The 20,348-nt window shown below is 40.1% G+C and overlaps 1 long non-coding RNA gene across 4 annotated transcripts; it reads left to right on the forward strand.

Moving 5' to 3' along the window:
* The first annotated feature begins 739 nt into the window (after nucleotides 1–739).
* Nucleotides 740–20,141, forward strand: LOC134798629 (uncharacterized). Of its 4 annotated transcripts, none has more exons than XR_010145234.1 (4): nucleotides 740–898; nucleotides 1,949–2,129; nucleotides 12,170–12,278; nucleotides 19,826–20,141. It is a non-coding gene; the product is annotated as an uncharacterized LOC134798629 (long non-coding RNA). The 4 variants fall into 4 exon arrangements; XR_010145236.1 differs by having other exon boundaries at nucleotides 748–883; nucleotides 1,943–2,129; XR_010145237.1 differs by having other exon boundaries at nucleotides 755–883.
* Nucleotides 20,142–20,348: the final 207 nt, after the last annotated feature.

Genomic DNA, 20,348 nt, shown 5'->3' on the forward strand with positions numbered 1-20,348 from the left:
AGTGCAATAAGGACGTTTTCATCAGAAATTCCAATAGAAATTGGACTAAATTGAACTAAAAGCCACATTTTTACAAGTTTTTATGTAGTTTCACTTTCACCTGTCCCGTTGTCTGTTTGTAACAATCAAACCTAAAGACCCACTTCCCGGATGTTCAATGAAGCTGAAAATTTGCATACATAAGTAATCAAGTTTTCACAGATGTTCCGAATAAATATAGTTTTTTCAAAGGACTGTCTCATTTCAATCGTATACAGAGACAATCATACTATCTTTGTCTTACACATTACACTAGTACTAGCATCCAAAAGAAAAGGACGACTATAGTTTTCCCGGTTCTTACTGACTGATAAATTGGTTTGACCAACTATATAACATTGATGGATCAAGGCGGTTTGTTTACAGAGGGCTTGCGGCGAAACCCGAAAATCGAAATTTCTTTATCTGCCACTCTATCGCTCGGATATGCAAGAGTGATAGAGAGGCAGTTAACAAAATTTGGAATTTTGTGTTTCACGGTAGGCCCATTGTTTGTGGTAATTTTTCCGCAAAGACGAAGTACGCACGATAAACGCCAAAAAGTTAGTATTTAAATGTTTATGATATTCATTTAAATCGTCGTTGGTGGTTCTTGCTTGTGTGAGTTCTAATGTCACTGTACTATCACCTGCGTACTCAACCTTCACGTTATTTTTTTTTTTTTTTTAATGTTAACGCTGTCATAGTAACGAAAATAATAAACACGTCAATCGAAGTAAAGAATTTAATATCCAAGAAAAAAATGCTGAATATGTAAAGCATCATTTATTATAGAATTAAAATGATATACCAATTATACGGGTTACATCTTAAAAAAGATGATTATCTTGGAAAGGATACACAGGTGAACAAAGTTAAGGTAAAATAGGTACATAATTCACTCGGCTTGCCTGGCCCACGCATGCTGCACCTACCACGACCAGAGCCCGTAGAAACCTGGGGGCCCGTAGAGGCGCAAACCGGCGGAGCGCAGCGCAGATCACTTTAAAATTATCAATGTATTTTCTTCCCTATTTCAATTACCTTCAGGTATAAATTTAAATGCTTTGAGACCGACTTCGGAGCATCACGGAGGATTGTTACTCCGTGGCATCGAGGAGCACGTTAGAGGATACCGCGGCGGTAGGCGCCGGCATGCCGCGGCATCCCCCGGCATGCGCCGAGGCCTCCCGCGGCGTGCGCCGGAGTAGCGCCGGGACGACGGGGGAGAACTCGTGCATACTAGTCACTAATCCCTTGTGATAGAGTACACGCGGCGGCATGCCGCGGCATTTCCCGGCCTGCGCCGAAGTGCTCTCTGGTGCGCCGGCCGCCAGCGCTTGGGCTGTGCGCGCTCGCGATATCGCGGGGGATTTCACCTCGCCGGTGAGCGCTGCGCGGCGTAAATCCTCCTCGGTGATCTGCGCTGCGCTCCGCCGGTTTGCGCTGGCCTTTATACCTATATGCTTCTGGTAATGCTCTAGGTAATGGGACGAACATCCACTTTGGTGGACACGTTCAGAAAAAGGAGAATATTATACAATGAGCTTTATTTCCATATGACCCAAGACTCTTTCGAAGATTTCAGAAACCAATATCCAGCAAGCACCGTCTGGCTTTCCGCTTGGAAGATATGGGAATACAATGCACGTACCTACATATATAAATATGTGTAATCATGTGCCGAAGCATATTAAGTTATTAAGAGGAAAGGGGATGACCGGTTCTCCATACAAACGTAGTCCCCATTTTCCTCTCTGGATATTTATATTATGGAATATAGGTAGTTAGCCATCAACAAACTGTAGTGCCCAATGCATTTTGCTACATTGTACAAATTTAGATTTCAGTTTGTCAGGTTTTGGCATTATTTTCTTCCATCAATCCCACGTTCTTCAGTGTTCATGTGTACAGATTTTTTCAGTTTCAGGAACGCGTGAAAATCTAAAGTTTAAATAAAAGAGAAGAAATTTCCGATGGCTGTGGGAATGTAACAAAATTTTAAAGTAGCGATTTAAGATAATCAATCATCTACAAACACGTTTTCGGCCACAGCGAATACGTTCACCACTAAGAATGTCGGTGGTGCGCTCTCAAAGTAAAAAAAAAGAGTAAGTAAATATTAACTATTAAGCTCATTACACGAATTGTCTAACAGTTACAAAAAATAAACTACATACTTATTGGGAAAAATATTTTGTTTGTCGATAATAGGTAGTTGAAATTTACTAAGCACTGTAAGTTTAGGGTTCCGTAGCAATAATGGCAAAAACGGAACACTAACAGTTTCGTCATGCATCTGTCTGTCTGTCCATAATATGTCACAGCAATTTTACTCAAAACTATAAGATAATGAAGGGAAGGTCACTGTGGGCAAGTCCGTCTACAAGGCAAGCCCGTCAACATCAAAGAGATACCTAATCACTACGTTTTAAGAGACGGGACTTCCATACTAGCGACTTGAATCAGTTTTTGTCAGTCTGTGTGTGAGTTTGGTTCTCCAACCATACCAACATGTACGACAAAGAACTGTCAAAGAACAATAGTACCAACATAACAGAGTCCAGGGCTCGGAACCGGTATTGATATACCGGTTAATATCGTTCATAAACCGTTATATTATTTCGTTCATTAATAAACCGGTTAATTGATGGAACGCGAACTTTAAAATTTAGTTCTCTCTTCTAACCGGTTAGTTGAGAGAACCAAATGTTTTCGTTCTCGAGGATCGATATAATACCGGTTAATCTCAGCCGTCTACAATATTAATACATTATCCGGCTACCCGCTCTAAGTACTCGATCTCGATGTTGACTTGACGGTGTTGCTTGCTGACTGAATTGTTTATTTTTAGGGTTCCGTACCCAAAGGGTAAAACTATTACTAAGACTTCGCTGTCCGTCCGTCCGTCCGACCGTCCGTCCGTCCGTCCATCTGTCCGTCCGTCCGTCTGTCTGTCACCAGGCTGTATCTCACGAACCGTGATATCTAGACAGTTGAAATTTTCACAGATGATGTATTTCTGTTGCCGCTATAACAACAAATACTAAAAACAGAATAAAATAAAGATTTAAATGGGGCTCCCATACAACAAACGTGATTTTTGACCAAAGTTAAGCAACGTCGGGCGTGGTCAGTACTTGAATGGGTGACCGTTTTTTTTTGCATTTTTTTTTCGTTTTTTTTTTTTTTTGCATTATGGTACGGAACCCTTGGTGCGCGAGTCCGACTCGCACTTGCCCAGTTTTTCTTATTTATACTTTTTGGGCGTGTGAGTTTTGACTGTTGGTGTTGGTGGTGTTTTGTTACATTTAAAATGGATTCACAAAGTTGTAAATATATTCCGGACAGTCAACCATTTTTCAATGAAGAAGAGACCGATAATTTCGATTCTGACAACTGTGAGTAAAATAAGTGGGTACACATTTTTTGATAATCCTAGTCTGAAAGGATATAACGCTCTGAATTGTATTATCAGCTTCTCCTCCTCTCCTCCTTGCATTTTGTATGCAAATTAAAAAGAATATGAAATGTTGGTGGACGTAATTAAGCAAACAATGCTGACACGCTGGCGTGCAAATTATTTATTGTCTATAGATATTCATTTTGAATTTTTTTAATCCTTTTTAACCGAGTTCCAAATCCCAAAGGAGGAGGTTATCAATTCGATTGTATGTTTTTTTTTTATGTTTGTTACTCCATATCTCCGTCATTACTTAATTACTGGACCGATTTTGAAAATTATTTTATGATTGTACGTATATGCATACAGATTGGTCCCGTTTTTGTCAAAACCCAGTTCTGATGATGGGATCCATGAGGAATCGAGGGAACTCCTCAAATCTTAAGGGCATATATATAGTGATTTTTGGGTTTTTATCAACAAAATAAGCATATACATCCAAAAAAGTGACATTTGATGAAGTGGAACTGCTGATGATGATCAGAACGGAACTCTTCAACGACGCATAGTTCACGTTTGGCGATTTGTCGTCTTCGTTATGTTTGTTAAGCAAGTTAAGTTTTTAAGCCACATTTTTGTCAAGCTCGAGTTCTGATGACGGGATCCATGAGGAATCGAGGGAACTCTTCAAATCTTAAAGGCATGCGTATAGAGATTTTTGTATTTACATCAGAAAATCAAGCATTTTCATTAAAAACTGTCGCATTTGATGAAGTGGAACTGCTGATGATGACTAGAACAGAACTCTTTAACGACGCATAGTTCACGTTTGGTGATTTCGAATTTCGATTTTGACTTGGACTGCGACCCGGACGCGAAACCAGAACCGGACTCATACCCGGATCCGGTTCGGACCTGGACCCGGACCTGGACTCGGACCCGGACTCGGACCCGGATTCGGACCCGGACTCGGACCCCGGACTCGGACCCGGACTCGGACCCGGACTCGGACCCGGACTCGGACCCGGACACGGACCCGGACCCGGACTCGGAACCGGACCATGACTCGGACTCGGAGTCGGAACCGCACTCGGACCCGGACTTGAACCCGGACTTGGACTCGGACCCGGACTCGGACCCGGCCTCGGACTCGGACTCAGACCCGAGCTCGGAACCGGACTCGGACCCGGACTCGGACCCGAACTCGGACCCGGACTCGGACTCGGACCCGGACTCGGACCCGGACTCGGACTCGGAACCGAACTCGGACCCGGACTCGGACCCGGACACGAACCCGGACTCGGAACCGAACTCGGACCCGGACTCGGAACCGGACCATGACTCGGACTCGGAGTCGGAACCGCACTCGGACCCGGACTTGAACCCGGACTTGGACTCGGACCCGGACTCGGACCCGGACTCGGACCCGGACTCGGACCCGGCCTCGGACTCGGACTCAGACCCGAGCTCGGAACCGGACGCGGACCCGGACTCGGACCCGAACTCGGACCCGGACTCGGACTCGGACCCGGACTCGGACCCGGACTCGGACTCGGAACCGAACTCGGACCCGGACTCGGACCCGGACACGAACCCGGACTCGGAACCGAACTCGGACCCGGACTCGGAACCGGACCATGACTCGGACTCGGAGTCGGAACCGCACTCGGACCCGGACTTGAACCCGGACTTGGACTCGGACCCGGACTCGGACCCGGACTCGGACCCGGACTCGGACCCGGCCTCGGACTAGGACTCAGACCCGAGCTCGGAACCGGACTCGGACCCGGACTCGGACCCGAACTCGGACCCGGACTCGGACTCGGACCCGGACTCGGACCCGGACTCGGACTCGGAACCGAACTCGGACCCGGACTCGGACCCGGACCTTGACCCGGATAACCACTATGATACCTTAACTAAACATGGGGGCCACTTTTAGGGGGTCAATGAGAAAATTTAAAAATAAAAAAGTTTAAACTAAATCGTGTTTATATGTATCAAATAAAAGTTGTGAGAATCCAAATATATTTTTTTTATAATTTTAGGATAAACATTTTAGAAGTTATTCAAGTAAATAGGCAAAAACTGACCATTCCTCCCTTTATCTCCGACACTACTGGGTCTAAACTTTTGAAAAAAATTCATAAAATAGTTCTTTACCTATTAGATGACAGGAAAATCTATTAGAAATGTGCAGTCCAGCGTGAGTCGGACTTAATACTTCGTTTTTGATCCGACCCTACGGGTTTTTCACTCACGTTTCACATAAAAAATACATTGTTAAAAATTGTGTAATGTTACATTTCTAATGTACGAACGGAACCCTTGCAACGCGAGTCTGACTCGCACTTGGCCGGTTTTTTTTTTAATTTTCAAGCAGATGGGCTAATTGATGGTGGCAAATATGAAACTGATTAGTTTTCTTGTATAAATAAATAATTGGTTGATTTTAATCAATAATAAAAATAATTAATAATACCTTCTTCTATAATCATTCTAAAGCTGCTATAAAAAAAATTATTAAATAAAATTATAAAATAAAACATCTGAAACTATTATTTATTAATAAACAGGAAAAACATGTAACAAACATGCACTAATTAATTAATAAGTAGAAAAGTAATAAAAAACAATAAACAAAAAACACATATTTCGGCGCACACAGCGTACTGCAGGACGCAAAAGGATTCCTACGCAGCGATACGCTTCGCTTTTTCGAGGAAAGCACTGATATTCTGCCGGTTACAAATAATAATACTCATTTTATCTTGCTGCGACGTTTTCAATTTAACCGGTTTATTTCGTTCCTCAAGAACGAAACGAGAACGTAATTGGTGTAAACCGTTATTTCAAAAGAACAGTTCTTTAACCGGTAACCGCAAACGGAAACGAAATCCATTTCGTTCCCGGGCAAATGAACGAAACCGGTTTGAGCGTTGAGAACGGTTTCCGAGCCCTGTAACAGACTTAAATAGTGTAGTATGCTACATGCTTGCGTATTTTATCGATATCGATAAATTGGGGAGGGTTCAAACATAGGCCTGGTTAGGCATAGGTTAGAATCGATCACTGCGCACGACGGCCTTTCAGTCCTGCTTGTGACCAGTTAGAACTGTTTGACGGGATGACGAATAGGAACAGATTTGCCGTGTGACCAATAGCTACAAAACTATGATGTGACTTAATGACTGACGCTGACGTTTTTGTGATGATGCTGATGATGTGACTTTTTTTTTGAGAACTCAATTTACTTGTGACGAATTGAAACAAATAATTTCGCTTTTGGCGGTGTGACAGGTTATAACAAAATTTTGGTGTGACGAGTTGATGCCTGAATCCTTTTCGCATGGTGTTAGGTACTTTATTAAATTTTGATCTCAGTAAATTAAAAGAAACGATTGAATTTCAGTTTAAATGACTATTGATCCTTTATTTCGGAAATCAAAAAAATAATTACCTACGTGTAATTATTTGCCAAAAAAAGTTTACCACCCCATTTTCGTAGTATATGGGCGACTTGCCTTTGTATTAGAAAAATGGTGTTTATTTCTAATCTACACCCCATATTAACAAGTTTAAAGTACACTTTTCATTGTCTTGATTCGTTCCTTTTAGGAATTTGACTACTAACATAATATACGCACCCATAGATTGGCTGATATCATTACTAGACGGACTTCCCTTAAACTGCACGGGAAGTCCGTCTACTCGCCAAATAAAAAAAAAACTATTGTTTTTGCTTAATTTGTGTTTGAAATGATCTGTCACTAAAGCTAAACTATTAATCGAACGAGCGAGCGAAGCGAAGCGAAGTACTTACATTCGACTTTGAACACGCGGCTGGCTAGGGGCACGTCCTGGCATTTCGATGTTTTTAAGCTGAACTGGCAGAAGATAGTTTGATACTCAATAACTTAAGTAAATTTGTTCTAATTTAAATGAAATTAGGTAAACGTGTAGTCGACGGCATTTTATTTTAGTCATTAAATTATGAGCAGGCCCGATCAAGGGGTTATTGAGCTAGAAGAGCTTAGAAGGCCAAAAAGCTGTTTGTAAGAGGTCTTGCTATTCTGGTAATTTTAATTGCAAGAAACATGGTCGAGTTTGGTATCAAATGAAAGTGCTTGGTTTACACTTTTATAATATCGTTTTTAAATTTACCATTTTGGAATAATTAGCAAGATAAAAATAAAATAAACATAAGTATTTGACATTTGACAGGAAATGTTTCAGGTTAGCACAGATACAGTTTATTTTTATCTCTATGGTGGTGACTTAAGTCCAGGGGAGGGACAGCCGTATACAAAGCCCTTTATTCGAAAAAATAGCGCCATCTATATTACTTAACGCTAAACTTTTTTTTGTTAATATGGCTTCACTTTATTTCGTCAGAACGTCTTAAAAGTCTTGTATCCAGGGCATGAAACAAACAAATAAACATCTGATAGAACAGATTATTTATCGCGTTGCCATACTTGCCATGGAGGCAATTGTCACAAAAAAACAACTTTGTCGAATAAAACTCAAAATATTATAACACCGTATTTATAGTCTGTACTACGACATAATTCATATAAATAAAAATACTTTCAGTTTTACAATGTTAAAAGAAACAAAGTTTTCATACGCCATCACAGTTGCTGAGAACTTTATTATCAGAAAATTCAGAAAAAATCAGGGCGGGTAGATTCACAACCTGTGCTGCGTTCAATTGTGTTTTGTGGTCAATTGTGTGTTATTCCAGCCGTGTATGATAGGTACTTTATTTACATCAACAGTCAAGTTAAAAGTACCTAATCTGTTTTCGTGTATTAATAAATATCCTGAAGCCTTTCTTCAAAGTCGAAGTTTTTTACGTTCGCAACATAGGTCCTTAGACGCTATTTATGCCCCTTCACCCCTGATATTGACGTTGATGTTTCTGGTTAAGAATTACAGATGGCGCTTCAAAATTGATGCAAAAAAGTTCCACGAGAAGTTCTCTTTGTCCTATACAGGGTGTCCCTAGCCATTGGACAAAGCCGAAATGTACATATGTATCAGGGTATTTAGAACCAGTATACAAAGTACAATCGGTGTAGCGGTTACGAATAAATTAACAAATTACAATTTTTTTACTTTGGAGCAACCTCTGTGTCAATAGCTCCTGAGGTAATAAATAGTATAAAACCTTCTTGGACCGTTTTGATTCTCTTTTTTATTTATGACATTAATAAGATTCTGACTTTTGACAAATGTCATCATTGTCGCACATTTTCAAAAAAAATGCCAAAAGCACTGCCAATGATTAATACAGTATGTTTCTTTTTGTTGTCGATTATTGTTAATAACTTTTGTATGATAATTTTTTTTTTTTTAATTAAAATAATAATAACCGTTAGAGCATTTCTGCGAAGTAACCCTACGTGGGATATCAGGGTTTGTCCAATGGCTAAGGTCACCCTATATATAGATGGTCAAGCAAATCTTGTCAGTAGAAAAAGGCGTGAAATTCAAATTTTGTATCAGACGATATCCCTTCGCGCCTACATTTTTCAAATTTTGTTCTATATATAGATGGTTAACCGCGAGTTCTCAGTTCGGGGCGAACTACTAGTTATTAAATTTTTCATCGTATGCGATTACAAGCGTTAATGTAGGTTAATAATTAACGGAACTAGATCACTCCAAAGTGAAAAAAAAGTATGCCGGTCTTGCCCACAGTGACCTTAAGTATATTTAATTTTGTAAACCTCTACTTAGGTTACAAGTTCAACCGGTTGGTGGTGGTGAACCGATTTGGAAAATTAGTTTTTAGTTTGGAAGTATATACATAGTTCCAAGTTGGTCCCGTTTTTATCCCAGTTCTGATGATGGGATCCATGAGGAATCCACGGAACTCTTCGAATCTTATAGGCATACATATAGCGTTTTTTGTGTTTTCATCAATAAAGCAAGTAGGTATTTACATTCAGTTTTTATTTATATCAGTTAAAGTGACAATTAACGAAATGGAACTGCTGACGATGATTAAAACGGAACTCTTTAACGATGCATAGTTCACTTTGGCGATTTGTACTCTTGGTTAAGTTTACTAAGCCCGTAAGATTTATAAAGAACATTTTTATCAAGGTTTAGTCTGATGATAGGTTCCATGAGGGATTGAGGGAACTCCTCAAATCTTATAAGCATACATACAGCGAGTTTTGTATTTTCATCAACTAAATAACTAAGCATTTACAGTTACAAAGTGCCATTTGATAAAGTGGAACTGCTGATGAAGGCATGAAGTCGGTTTTACTTTTTTTAGGGTTCCGTACCCAAAGGGTAAAAACGGGACCCTATTACTAAGACTCCGCTGTCCGTCCGTCCGCCCGTCTGTCACCAGGCTGTACCTCATGAACCGTGATAGCTAGGCAGTTGAAATTTTCCCAGATGATGTATTTCTGTTGCCGCTATAACAAGAAATACTAAAAAGTACGGAACATCGTACGGGCGAGTCCGACTCGCACTTGTCCGGTTTTTTCTTAATTATCTTAAGCCTTTTTACGTAATTATATTTTTTCGACTTTTAAATATTTGACGCTGTCATGTTTTTCGAATAGTAAAATAAACATGTCAAGAGAAAAAATAGTGATCTTATTTATAGAAAGCTACTAAAGTATGAATAAATACCTACGCAAGAGTAACATAACAACATAAAATGTACTAATTAAGGTATTTGCTTAAGTATAATATCGTGTAGGTTGTTTGTGTTATCCGCCTGTATTTTAGGATTTCGTTATCTATCCGAAACATGCGCACCCAAGTTATTTCCATGTTTTTGTCCCCCAAAACATGCCCAAAACCCTGATCGTGTGAAGAAATTTTATTTACTTTGACAAATAGAGCATTTGCATTAACTACAGATATGAAAAAACGGGACCCTTTAGGTATCACTTCGTTGTCCGTCCGCCTGTCGGTGGGTCTATCCGTCTGTCCGTCTATCCGTCTGTGAATCCGTCCGTCTATCCGTGTATCCGTCCGTCCGTCCGTCCGTCCGTCTGTCAAGACCCTTGATCTCGGGAACGGGTGGAGGTATCGAGTTGAAGAGGAATAAAGTAAATACGAGTATTATTATTTACTAGGTATACAGTATGTCCAAAGGAAGAGTGCTATGATAAGCAGAAGTAATTTTTTAGGGTCCGGTACCTCAAAAGGAAAAAAACGGGACTCTTTAAGGATCAATTCGTTTTCCGTCCGTCCGTCTGTCCGTCTATCCGTCTGTCCGTCTGTGAGTCCGTCCGTCCGTGTGTCTATCTGTCTTTCCGTCTGTCCATCCGTCCGTCTGTCCGTCCGTCCGTCTGTATGTCAAGACCCTTTATCTCGGGAAAGGGTGGAGGTATCGAGTTGAAGAGGAATAAAGTAAATACGATTATCATTTACTGTACGGTAGGTATGTCCAAAGATTTTCAAATCTTTTATATACAGGTACTTATAGTATATTTTTTCCACGACAAAGCATGGTTTCATGAAACATTTCCCGAAAACGCGTAAAGAGGCACAATCCACCTGATGATGCCGACATGGCTCCCAGCTTCAACTGCCACAAATGCGGTCGCAAATGCCGGTCCCGCATTGGCTTATACAGCCACAAGAGACGTTGTTCCTCGCTTACAGACGCTGCATAAATCATCTGTCAAGATGTTAAAGGCCTGAATGATGATAGTATTTTTTTTTTAAAGCTTTTATTAGGTCGACCTGTATGTAACTAACTATGTAATGGAATCTAAGGTAACTAATTTAACCATCTTCCAAGGATCGTAGCGTCATGAAAATTGGCAGCTGTATGTAGTTCTGATGACAATACAATAATATTATGGTACTGTCGAACTGATCTGATGATGGAGACAGCAGGTGGCCATAGGAACTCTGTGATGAAACAAAGCAACCTAATTGTGTATGTGTAGGGGTTTTAGAATTGTCTCGATGAGTATTAGTTGTCTATCGTAAGAAAAGTACAGTCAGCGATAAAAGCTTGTACCAAAAATGAAATTTTTGCCAAAAACTTATTTACATTTGCATTTAAACAGTGCTATTTGGTGAATGGAACTTTTTCATGAAGACCAGAATGTAACTTGTCCATGCCAAGTATTTAATAGGTGTTTGGGCTTAGGCTTTTAATTATTTATTATTTATATCCTCCCGGGTGGGGAGAGACGAAGGAAGAGACATTGACCAAATTCCACACGGGCAAAGCCTTGGCCACAGCGAGTATATAATCACTCCACCTTATAAAACAAAGTCCCCCGCCGCGTCTGTTTGTGTGTCTGTTCGCGATAGACCCAAAAACTACGGATCGAATTTTCATGCGGTTTTCACCTATCAACGGAGTGATTCTTGAGGAAGATTTAGGTGTATGATTTGTTAAGGTATTGTAACCCGTGCGGAGCCGGGGCGGGATGCTAGTACCAAAAATGGCGTAGTTGGTGTCAATTTTACGTAGGTTTAGGTAGAGAATCTTCAAAAATAAAACAATAGATACCTACAAAGCAGTTGTTATTGGCCCGTCTTTATACACCTGTATACAGTTATACATACACCATACGGAACATTTCATTTAATTGGATGGGTGATGGGAGGCATGTTTGACCTTATAAATGACTGTGCCGAAACATTTCCGAAACATATCGAACGTTTTAGTTGCAGTTTTCAGTAGTGTAAAATAATTGGTATATTTATAGTACCTCCTGTTATAAATGTAAATATAATATATTATTTTTTAAGGTTCAATGGACTGGCACTGGTTTCACCAAGAACGATGAGCGAGAAGCGATTGGAGCTAAAAACTAGAAATAAGATGGCGCGCGAGCAGTGAGAAGCGAGTATAGTTCTGGTACTTACTTCTGATAGTTTTGTCGCCCGGCTATAAAGCGAGTGGTCGAATGCGAGTTTGACGTTTTAAACACTGTATTTAAGGTTAACAAGGTCTACAAGGAAATATCAGCCTTCGTGAATTAAGTATTGTAACCTTAATAGTCACAGAATAGAAGTACAATGGAACCTCGATAGCACGGATCTCAAGGGAAACGCCAAAAACTTCGTGTTAACGAGGTTTCGTCTTATAGAGGGCATCGACTTAGAGAGGTTCTTGTAGGTTTTTGTTCGTCTTAAAAACACATTAAAAATTCGTGTTAGGCAGGTAATTATAGAAACGTAGAAATACAGTTTCTTTTTTTTCGAGTTACAGAGGTTTGTTAGTAATATCGATATAGATGTGGTAAAACAATACGACTATTTTTTCTAGTTGCATTGTCTCTCCGACCGCCAAGCGAACATCGCTTAGCGAGTACCTACCGCTGAGCGATTTTATCGTTGACAGCTTTTATCGCTGCGAGTAAAGAGTGTAATAGTGCACTGCCTTATGGGAATTTAGTTCAGATTCGGAAACCGCTACCAACTTTTAGTATGTTGTTGGACATGGCATTGGGTCTCGAAAACTGCCGGGAAACAGCGGCGCCGACCATCTACTTCATTCAGCCTCGATTAGCCTTTTATAGAAGCAAATTTTAACTACGAGCGTAGCGAGTAGTTCGAAAAGTGGAATCTTGAGTGTTGCAAGGGCTTCAAGGCTGTGAAGGCTGGCAGTATTTTCCCTCTGATCCTCTGAAATACATACAGGTCAGCCCTCTGGTCATTTGAAACCTCCATAAGGCATCTTGCTAACTCATAGAGGCGACGCCCGCTAAGCCCCTAACAGTTACTCTATGGCCTGAGGGTTTCAATGTTAGAGAAATTATGTACTACCTACTGCTTTTTATTTCTCTTAGAGTCTGTGCGGAGAGAGACGACTCATAGAATGTATTGATTCCCTTATGTTCCACGACTCTTCTCTTTCCGCACAGAGTTTATAGTTTATATTTGTAGTGCCAGGCAATGATAATAAAGGTCTAATTAATTTTAATCTTGTGCTCAACTACGGCAGAATTTGCTGTCTATGCGTGCATGTACTGTTTACATGAAACTACTGAACTGATTTAATAAACGAGGTGTCAATTCATTCGTGTTTGTAGCCCAGGTGACAAAAGCCACATTTTAACCAACTATCAAAGGAGGAAGGTACAGTTCGTTTGCTTGTTTAACAAGCAAATTCAATTTATAAATTAAGATTCCCGTCGAAAATGTCGTTTTCATGTATTTTATGTAATGTCCTTTCATTTAATACTCGATAATTAGAATAATTCTTTGCATAATAAGAGCGCATTAAGATAGAATTGTACAAATACAAATACAAAAATAGTAGAATTGTTGGCGCGCTTTAGTTTTTTTTCTACAACTTTCACAGTTTTTATCGGAAATTTAAAATTTAAATTGTAATGTATAGTTGAATAACTGGTTTCTTTAATATTATACGCAACATTTTATTAACGTTTTTAGTTTAGCCAGGGGTGCGAAACTCCTGACTTCGGCCAAACTCGGCTCCGCTCGGCTCAGCATTGCTCCGAGCAATTATTAGGGTTGGCACCACTTGACTTCCTTTTGCATGCACGACCACAGATAAGATAATCACTTGAATTTTGACTACCCTAAATAGCAGAAAGAGATAGTGCCATATATTAGAAAGGGATAGCATGATTCGACCCTGAACCGCTGTCAAACTTCGGTTTTGTAGGAAGTTTCCTTTCTGTACGATAGTACTATTATTTGAGTCGCTTAACTTCAAACTCGGGTAAATCCATCTGTCAGATTATGCGATTTTGGTATTAAGAAAAGGTAATAGGGTAGATATTTGCTGAGAGGGTCGAATGGATTTACCCGAGTTTGAAGTTAAGCGACACATTTATTCTGTGGTTTAGCTATAAAATCGATATACACCTACTTTTTTCATAAAAAATGGTATTCCTGTGTTTATAGCTCTTAAACCATATTTTTTTTCTGCAAACAATGTTTAGGTGACTTATAATACATTTCATTTCATAATTTCCACATATTTGGTCAAATTTGGATTTTTTTGATATCAGTGTATGCCTTGAGATGTCATCTTTAATGTTGTAGTACATTTCTTTAACGTCCGACTTTTGGTTTGGTTATAAAATCCAAATAATCGAATATTTTTTTACCTCATTTTGTTTATTTTGTAAATAGCTCTTAAACTGTTGTATATTTTGGTACACACTGTATAAATGAAGTATAGAATATTTCATTAGCTTTCATTTAATACCCCACACGTGTATGTGCCATGTATAGTTTGGGTGCAATATGCAATATTCGCAACGAGACGGGAGTCATTTTGATGATATCATTCCGCTGAAGGCCTGAAGTAGATGGCCGGCGCCGCTGTCTCCCGGCAGTTTTGGAGACCCAATACCATGCGCAACAACATACTAAAAGTTGGTAGCGGTTTCCGGCTCTGAGCTATCTCTTCGACTGTTTCCCATAAGGCATAGTACTTTAAAGAGAGTCCTCGTGCAATGTGAACAGCCAGCGATCAACTATTAATATACCTATCTATCTCTTTTATTACCGACACGGAATCTCTATCTTATCGCTTACGGGTCATTTTATTTAAAGTTGTCCCCTACACTTTTTTTTTAATTTGGGAAATTTTATGTTATTTCTACTCAGAATCACGAGCTCTTTCTATCCTAATAGAAGAAAAAAAGTGTGCCAAGGTTTTTATTTCCATTCCGGTACCATTTTTCATAGACTTTGTATGGCAGTCACGGAATGTAAAGATCGAAAATTTTATGGAAATTTCGGGGCACTTTTTTTCTCCTATTAGGATCAAAAAAGCTCATGATTCTGAGTAGAAATAACATAAAAAATCCCAAATATGAAAAAGAAAGTGTATGGGACAACTTTAAATAAAATGGCCCTTACACGTCCTTGAACTAGTGCATGTCCATCCATACTAATATTATAAAGGCGAAAGTGTGGCTGTCTGTCTGTCTGTTACCTCTTCACGCTTAAGCCGCTGAACCGATTTATTTGAAACTTGGTATAGAGATTGTTTGAGTCCCGAGGAAGGACATAGGATAGTTTTTATTCCAGAAATCATCCCTTAAAGGGGTGGTGTTTTGTATGGGGACTTAACACCAACTGCACAACAAACTTTGTCAATAGGAACTGTCCCGCCCGCGCGGTGTAGTACCGGCGCTGGTGCACGATTTAGTTGGGTATAGAATAGGGTTTACTAACGAATGGGCCAAAAACGTTTCCCAAAGTATCACATCCCAAACTATGTTTCCCAAATTATCATTTCCCAAAAAAATGTTTGGCAAAACAACTTATCGCAATTTTTCAGTTAGCAATAGTCTTTTTTGGCAAGTTATTGTTTAGCAAATAATTACTTGGACAAGTTTCATTTTACCAAGTATTATTTAGTCAAATAAGCATAACATTGCATGGGATACAATTTACATACCAATAGATATTTTTATTTTTGTTTTATTTGAAATACTTAATCCCGACCTTTGGTTATGTTTTACGCATAGAGGGGAAGCGGGGCAGATAGGCACTAGGGGCAGTTTTGAACACCCACACTAATTCCTTAACTAAAAACTTATGTTCACCTTCTGCAACACTAAAACGTGGCTTTGTATGTGTGAGTGAGGTACCAGCTTCGGCACATCTCTCCTGCCAGCCGTTGCCGCTTAGTGCGTGAAAACGTGTTTCCGCGGTCGCATAGTAAATAAATTATGATTTTTTAATCGAGTTGTGGTGCGAAATTTTAGACTTTACCGGATGAACATCATAATGAGCGCTTAGTACGTTTATTCAGTAATAGAGTAAGCTTATTATTTTAAAGTACTTAATACTTAATAGTATATTTTTAATAAATTATTTTTCATTTATTTGACCATTGGGGTACTTTGGTACAATAAAGATTGGGGCAGTTTTGAACATGTCAAAGTGCCCCTCTAGTGTATCTAAGTGCCCCTGCCAGTTTTTTTGTTACAACCAACAACCAAAGTAGCTTTTTGTGAAAAACTGACACTGATTTCATTAAAAGTTTTTTTTTGTAGTTTTAGTGCACCTGCTTAGTAACTGGTTGTCAGCACTTTTTATTTTACTTCGTGTAAAAAAACGCCGAAATAACTATATACCAACATGACAAACATAATTAACTTTAACTTACGAATGTAACATATTGAATATAAAATAACTTATTAAAACAAACTAAAACTACAAAGAAATTAAAATTAAAACTAAAATAAAAGAAACTTACCTATAAAATAAAAACCTAATTATAAAAAGAATACCCCCTCTAGCAGGTCCGCCTGTGGCATGGTACCCATTACGCTGGCGGCGTTTCCTCGCTGAACCGCCAGGGCGATTCGTTGCGAGAAATACGCGCCAGCTCTGGGGTCCCCTGTGGCGTCAATCAGCCGCCCCGACAGGGCCCTCACAAAGGCCTGCATGTCGGCTGACCAAGGGCCCAGTGTCTCTACCGCGAGCGCCGCAAACTCGTAGTCCTTAAGTAAGGACGAATATTTGCGGCGCTTGAGAACCTGGGCCTGGTCAGCCGCGCCGCCGGCCTGGGTGCGAGTCGCCTGGATATGGGACTGTGCGAAGGTATCTACGCACGTTGCGTCCCACACCAGGGCCCTACCTAGTTTCCACGGCACCAATGTGGCCCCGTCGGGGCGCCTGCCATCGTCCCTCGCCATGCCCGCGGGTTCGAGAATCGCAGGCACAGACGCGGTGGCAAGCGACCGACGGACCAAATCATTGATGGTACCGTGGCGAAATAGGCGGCCGGCGCTTTTGGGGCATGAAAGGCCATGTCGGCCCAGCTGATCGACGTTTTTGCCACAGGCGCAAGTGTGAGGGACACATATTTTGGACCCAAGCCTTAAGCATATAGCTATTCTCAAGTTACTTGGGTCCAAAACGGTGCCTATTTGACGGGAAGGGAGTGCTCGTAGCCAATGGCCCGACTCGGGGGCTGATACGGCTAGAATTCGGGCACGTTCGAAGTCGTCCGGACTATCCTGAAGAAGTGTGGTATGAGCTGCTTTTAAGGAAGGGGAAGTCCCAAGCCCGCTGAATGTGACGGGCGACTGGGATGTCCTCACCCGGACACGACTCACACCAGGCCTCCCTGGCCTCACTTAGATTCGCTATCTCATCGTCAGGTATCTGAGGAAGGTTTAAAATAATACCGACGAGAGATAGCGAGCCGTATACTGAGGACAGGAACGCGGGTAGAGCCAAACTGGCCGAAGTGCGAACGCCCAGTCCACCCAGCCTTATGGGTAGAACCGCTTGGGTCCATGAACTATTGTCGAGATGAATGTTCAGTGTTTTGGAAAGGCTTGCCTGAAGGGAGGAGTCTATGGAAGACAGGATGGACGGAAATTTCCAAATTGGGCAACTGCGGAGTAAATACATAAATTTGGGTGTAAATAAGCAAAAACGAATGATGAAAAGAGCCATATGGGGATTTATTTTAAATAGGAGGTCTGATGTATTATTGAATAAATTTAATTTACAGTTAATGACGGGTGCGATTGATTCGTCAAAAATTGGTGAGCCTAAAAGGGTGAGGGATGTTTTTGAATGAACGGAAATATTAGGTAAAACTGCGTTAAAATTTGTTAGTATATCTATTTTTGTATTCAATGGAACGTGATCTGGAATAAAAATTTCGCATTTAGTGAAATTTAATGCAAGCCCGATTTTCGAAAATTTATCTATGATAGATTGTATATCTTGTAGTACGGTTAGTGCGTCTCCGCCAAGGGAGCCGTCATCTAAGTACCAACAATTGAATTTTGAATTTAGACTAGAGATGATGGGGTGAATGACCAAACTAAAAATGGCAGGCCCAAGCGGATCTCCCTGTTGGCAGCCCATACTTGACAAGATAATATCATTTCCAAAAAGTAATTTTGAAGGTGCTCCGTAGCATTGCCAAATGTATTTGTAAAGTTCTGGTAGCTCTTTTTTTACTTCTGCTAACAGAGCACCGCGGTCGACCGAATTAAATGCATTTTTGACATAACTGTAGTATGTTCTAATAGCACCGCACTTAATAGACGTTTTGTAATGTTTAAAAAGTTTACTACTGGTCAGCTAACTGAGTTGATCTGTAAAGTGTGCTCTGCGGGGCAGTTTGAAACACTTACGGGGCACTTTGATTCACGTGCCAAAGTACCCCAAAACGATGTATCAAAGTGTCCCATGTAATGTATCAAAGTGTTTAGAGTTCATTTTGAGGCCTAAAATCGATTTCAAAAAAAGGTGTACCAAGCTGCCCCGCTTCCCCCTACGGATGTGATTAGTTGAACCATAAACATTATAATTTTTAAGAAAAAAAATACCGATTTCTATGGGGGCCGGTGAAAGATTATTGTAGATGGTGCACTATGTAGAAAAGGAGGTAAAACCACCCACTTTTCTAGTAGCATTTCGTTTCTGTAAGGGTCTTAGTTCTAGCCTAACCTAACCCACTTCTCTGATAGCAGTTCGGTTCTGTGAGGATCGCAGTTCGAACCTAAACAAACCCACTTTTCTAGTAGCATTTCGTTTCTGTAAACCTAACCTAACCCACTTAACGGCTTTTTTGGAATATAATATTAGTCAATAAAAATCGTTTGCTAAATAATTTTTTGTCCTAACAACATTTGACAAAGTAAAATCATGCCAAGTGATAATTTGACCAAATAAATTATATGCGAAGTGTAACTTTGCTAAAGGTTCCTTTGGGAAATGAAACTATTGCGATAAGTTTGTTGGGAAGTGAAATTTGGCAAAAGGTATTTGGCCCAAACGAAAGTACACCATAGAATAGAGATAGTTTGACTCCCGGGGAACGACAAAGGGTTATTTTCATTCAAGAAATCACCCTTTAACTGTTTGAATAAAATAATAGCTACCTACCTAAATTAATAATTCCACGCTGACGAAGTCGCGGGCAAAAGCTAGTATATATATAACAGTAAGCTACAGAGATGAGCCACTGAAAATATCATTGATACACAATTAGACACCTAACCTATTTTTGTAAGGATATATTATTATCACTGCCAAAAGAAGGTTAAAGGTGCCCTCTAGCGTTCCGGGAGTGGGCAGTCAACGTGAAAAATGTTCAAATGCTGGAAAGTGCAGGGGTCAAAATGTCCATACGGAACCGGCTGTCTATGTGGCAAAAAGTAGGTAGGTTAGGTTCGTTAGGTAGCTTCAGATGCCCGAAGGGCAAACCGCCGAGAAATAGGAGCCCCGCGAAGCGGGGCTCCGTCTAGTTACGTCTAGTTGCATAGACAGCCGGTTCCGTATGGACATTTTGACCCCTGCACTTTCCAGCGTTTGAACATTTTTTAACGTTGACTGCCCACTCCCGGAATGCCCTCTAGTAGTAGAAGGTATTGTCATACAATGAATGGTATTATAATTTTTTTTTTCATATATATACTATGGACATTCCTCGATGGCATCAAGTTGCAACCGGAAAGCGATGATCACACGGCAAATCAAATCCTGAAGACTATAGCAGCCACGTCAAAGAAAGATATACCTATCTACCTACCTACCTACCTACCTATTAAAAAAAATGTTTATTCTTTCTCGTTTGATATGTAAGAATGTATGTCAATAAGATGTTATTAGTTAAGACTGCGTCGACCGTCCAATGGCACCCTCATTGGGGCAATTATGATTTCTAAAAAATACAAGGCAATTAATTAAACTATCATATAAATGATCATATTAATATAATATGGGATCCTATTTGAAAGCAATTTTACAATCATGATCATACACGACATATTTGTTAAAATTGTTGTTATTTAAATACCCTATGATTAAAAATTAAATTAAATTGATTTAAGACCAACAAAGGATCAATTTCGTCATTTTAATTTTAATCTTTCAACGAATGTTAGTAGGCATACACACAAATTTATTAACTAACTACATATTTACAGATGATGGTGTAATAACAACAATTTTGTGTGGTACTATA

The sequence above is a fragment of the Cydia splendana genome, chromosome 17, assembly GCF_910591565.1.
Source record: "Cydia splendana chromosome 17, ilCydSple1.2, whole genome shotgun sequence".
Lineage (NCBI taxonomy): Eukaryota > Metazoa > Arthropoda > Insecta > Lepidoptera > Tortricidae > Cydia > Cydia splendana.